Below are 5054 nucleotides of genomic sequence, written 5' to 3'. Positions count from 1 at the left end.
TACACATTGTGGCAACAATGCTCTTAACACACACGCTTTGGGCCTCCCCACACTGCTTTCCCTCTGCCCATAGAGTGGCATGGAGATAGGGACGGAGACAGGAAAGAATATTTCCTCTGCTGCTAAAGTTGGAGGCTGGAAGAGGCAGAGATCTCGTGAGAAAGAACTGATTGACCTGTGATTGTGGAACAGGATTAAGGTCCCAAAGGACTTGCCAGTATTGTGGACACTGTTATGCAGCTCTTGCCGTCTATCTTTTCAATGTAGAAACTGAACACTAGTGATACTTGCATACTGCACTAGAGTGCAGCAAAGGTGAATACAAGGGTGTTGGTGAGTAAAGAAGATTCAGCAGCGGTGTATTTATTACCTGGGGTGCATCAGGAAGAGTGTTGCCAGCAGGTCAAGGGAGGTGATCCTCCCCCTCTACTCAGCCCTGCTGAGGCCACATCTGGAGTACTGCGTCCAGTTCTGGGCTCCCCAGTACAAGAGGGATGTGGCACTACTGGAGCAAGTGCAGCGAAGGGCTACAAAGATGATGAGGGGGAGGAGCATCTCTCTTAGAAGGAAAGGCTGAGAGAGCTGGGCCTGTTTAGCCTGGAGAAGAGAAGGCTGAGAGGAGATCTTATCAATGTGTACAAGTATCTGAAGGGAGGGTGTCGAGAGGATGGAGCCAGACTCTTTTCAGTGGTGCCCAGCGACAGGACGCGAGGCAATGGGCACAAACTGAAACACAGACCTTTCCATCTGAACATGAGGAAAAACTTCTTCACTGTGAGGGTGACAGAGCACTGGAACAGGTTGCCCAGAGAGGTTGTGGAGTCTCTATTTCTGGAGATATTCAAAACCCGCCTGGACGTAATCCTGTGAAACATGCTCTAGGTGACCCTGCTTGAGCAGGGGTGTTGGACTAGATGATCTCCAGAGGTCCCTTCCAACCTCAGCGATTCTGTGATTCTGTGATTACCCCAGTGGCATCACAGGTGTGTTTATGGGGATTTCCATAGTCCAGAACTTGGCTGAGGTGTACAAAAACCTTACTGACACATTGTTAATGCAGATTATCTCCAGTATTCACCCATGTACTGTAGGAAAGGTGGTCTGAGGAAATACAAGCCTGCTCTTTTGGAGACTGAGGTCGCAACCCAGAAATTCATGAGCAATAACTGGAACCAATCCACACAAGATGTAGCCCAGTACAGCACATACAGGACAATGACTCGCCTGCTTCAGGTTTCCTGGCATCCCTTGAACATGGTCTGATTTCACTTAGGGCGCCTTAAAGACAGTTTGTGCCTAAAGGCACATCTCTGCTAAACAGACATGAGGTAGGTGTCCACTTTACCTCTTCCAGAAGGATCTACACTGATAGTTGAAGTGATGTTAATTAGCCAGCTGCCTTGTGTCATGATGTGAATACTGATGGTTGCACAAAAATGCATGGACATTCTACCAGAGTCAGAGAGCAATAGTAAGGACTAGTTCTGTTGAATTCCTTCAGAGGGTTGAAAAAGAAGGTACGTTCACTGCTTGAGCAGAATTCCTTAGGGCATGACTAACATGTTGAGACTCAAGTGGTAACATGCACTATCCTTCTCAGTCAGTTTTTCATTTCCAAATCAACACTTCAAAAGTGGATGTTTAGGCAACCTAGTGACTAGTCTTCCTTTTTAAAAGGGGTAAAGATCAGAAATATGAATCTGAAGGATATTTCCACCAACTCCCTCAAGCAAATAAACGGAGCTCGCTATTACACACTTCAGTAATACATTCTGAGTTAGACATCAACTGTCACTCCTTGAGAGAAGCATTGACTTTGAAAGGAAACTTTCCCCAAAAGGCATAAAAGGGAATACATTGATATTGAACATACCAGTGATCGTTATGGATGTGTACTGATAACACTGTGTTTCTAATGCCATCACAGGTGGCTTTATTCTGTGCTTCAGGTCCTGTCTACGTGACGTATGTGAAGAACAAAAAAAAAGTGACGGAGTTTATCTTCCAGGGACTCACACAAGATGATGCATTAGCAAAAGTATGCTTCACATTCTTCTTAGTCTTCTATGCCACTATTATTCTTGGAAACCTGCTTATCATCATCACTATACAGAACAGTCAACAGCTGGACTCTCCCACCCCATACTTCTTCCTGAGCTACTTGTCCTTTGTAGATATCAGTTACTCTACTGTCACAGTTTTCAAACTCATTTATGACCTTCTTGCTGAAAAGAAGACCATCTCTTTTGTGGGCTGCATAGCACGGCTCTTTGGGGTCCATCTCAACCATGGGGAGGCAAAGAGAAGTGTTCAGGAGGGACTTTTCAGGAATGTTGTTCTATTTTTAGCATGGCTGTTCAGGATGGAACTGAAAATAAATTCAAAGTTACATGTAGCTCTCATCTTTCTTTGGAAATTGTCAGTCAAAAGGATGTGAGGATATTGTCACCAGTCAAACCCGAGCATTTGGGGTGGTATTGTGGCTTTTACCTTTAGACACCTTAGAGCTGTGTAAGTCTCAGGTCTAGGCTTCTCCTGGCATTAGGAGGAATAACTAAGTATTTTGAGAGGTTATGCTTTCCCACTAGCTCCTACGAGCTTCAGAGAGTGGTGTCTGCTCATGTTTCTACACAAAAAAAGTGATGGTGGTGCTAAGCTTCCAAGAGAAAGCAAATCCTTCAGGATGGCACAGCACAAGCAGGGTTCATCTCACATATATTGGTGTGCTGACATGAGGTGCCTCAACTTGAGAGAGCTGCTGAAGACAGCAAGAGACCTTTGAGGGGACTGAGATTCATTGCATGGTAAAATAGGAGCATGAGAGGAGCAGGATGCTGTACTAGGTCTCTGCCTTACAGTGAAGGGTGACATACACTGTACTAGACTTTCCAAGGCTCCAGGAACACTGATGGACACAGAGGTTGTTCCCCGATGCCAGGCATTAACTCCGATTTTCATCAGTCTGTGCCAACCTGGTGTCTCTGGGAACGCTTCATTTAAAGGAGCTCTGCTAACACCTTTCCAAGGCCTTGACCTTATGTCATAGCTGAGCTTTGTAATCTATCAGAGCAGCAATCCAAGCACGGTTAAATACCATAGTCAATGTTGGAGCCACAATCCAGTTCAATTATTGGGACATTTTTCACCGCTTTATTTAGAGACTGGATGAAGTTTCATACTTTGGCCAGTCGTCTGGTGCTTTACACTATAAAAGTCTAAGGAATAGGTATCTCAGTGGAAATATGGGGATCCAATATCTCTCCATACTCCATACGATATAACCTAATTCCTAGATGAACACTGAAAATTTCCCTAAAATTCTTAACAGTACTGTTCTTGATTCATCGAGTTTTCCTCAACTGTTTGCAGCAGGGAAAGCCCCAAATGCCCCTAGGACCTCCTGACTCTGGGCAATGCTGTTCTACCACAAATGGACTTACTTTAGCATTACTGTCATGACAAGTGATTCAAGGCAGGGATTTTCCCAAATCTCCTCCTGGAACTGAGATTTGGGGAAGGAAAGAAGAGGAACAGGATTCTGGATGTTGGATCAGAAGGCTTTCTTAGAAAAGCAAACTGTAGATTTGAAGAGACAGCAGCTCTTTAACATTTCAAATTCCCTAATTTTGTCTGGGTTTCTCGAGGTGGAGACTAAGCGATAGGTGAATGCAGGGCTTAGATGAATGCGGGGCTTATGAAAAATCTGTTCTTTTTGATGATATTTGTCAGAAAGCATATTTAGGTTTGAGATTGTGATTCTTGATTGAAACATGCTGCCGGTTCTGCTGATGCTTAGCTCTAGATGGCTTTGACCATCTTAAACATCAGCGCAGAGAGAGGTGTGCAGACATGACTCATTGCTGTGCAGGGAAGCTCTTTGATGACAACCTACCTGTCTTTTTCTGGAAGAGTAGTATTGTACATTGCTCTTCCCAGAGACCTGTAAACATACACAGTAAAGTAAAATGATGCCTGTGATTTCTTTTCAAGCTATTTCTTTCCTTTGAGCTGGGATTCCACTGAAAGAGACAATTTTGGACAACTCAGAAATCTGGTTTAAAAATCTCACTTCTCTGTCCAAGATAAGAACAACACAACATTGATACGTGTAAAAACAGTGAACTTCACATATCTGATGATACTTAATAATCAGAAACAAGAGATAAACCTTGAGCTTCAGGCTCTGCAGCAACAGAAAGATGACAACTAGCAGGACCATAAGGCTACATTTTCACATTCTTTTTCCTGCATTTTAGGACCGTCAGGCCAGTGGGATAATAGTGCATATAGTCCAAATGCTTTTACTACCCCGTGCATATTCTAATTTTAGCGTTACTGAGACAAACGGCTTCTGAGATAGTGATGGCCTTTAATCATCACTACTTGATCAAAATTCAGACTATAACATACTGAAGATAAGTTTTCTCCCCAGCCGTGTGTCTTTGGGCAAAAATAATGATGTTTCGCAGTCATATCACCTCTCTGTAAAATATGCTGGCAGCAGTTTGAAAGAAAGAGACTTGTAAAATCCTTCTTTAGGGTGCCATAGATGATCATAGGGACACAATCTTTGCTATAGTTATGCACAGCTTTAAGGAGAGGAAGTCAGGGGAAATAACAGCCATAACAGGCTTGCAGCGAAATGCAAAGGGAATCCGCAAGACCTCTTTCCATCCCCCTTTGACTGTAAACCTTATGCAGAGGCAGGAACCTCTCACCTGTCTGAGATTAATTCTGTCACTTTCAGCTCAATAAAGATTTCAACTCCTTCTGCCAACTGAGGGACAGTATTTGTAAACTCAGCCAGAAGGGATGAAACATCTACTAGTGATAGAACACCTATCCTTAGAGCTAACTTAGTTGAATCAATAGAAGGATTCCAAAGCCTTTCCCAACTTTCTCATCTCCCAGAAATGATTGGCCATTTATTCTCAAAATCGCATTGATGACAGACATGTAGTTGGTAAGTCACCATCTTATTCCGTCATTCTTTTAAGTGAAAGAACACTGCAGCCTGATTAACTTTCAGATTATGTCCAATGTCCTTAAAATAA

The sequence above is a fragment of the Apteryx mantelli genome, chromosome 25, assembly GCF_036417845.1.
Source record: "Apteryx mantelli isolate bAptMan1 chromosome 25, bAptMan1.hap1, whole genome shotgun sequence".
NCBI lineage: Eukaryota > Metazoa > Chordata > Aves > Apterygiformes > Apterygidae > Apteryx > Apteryx mantelli.
The sequence above is the reverse complement of the archived record's forward strand: the minus strand, read 5'-3'. Positions refer to the sequence as shown.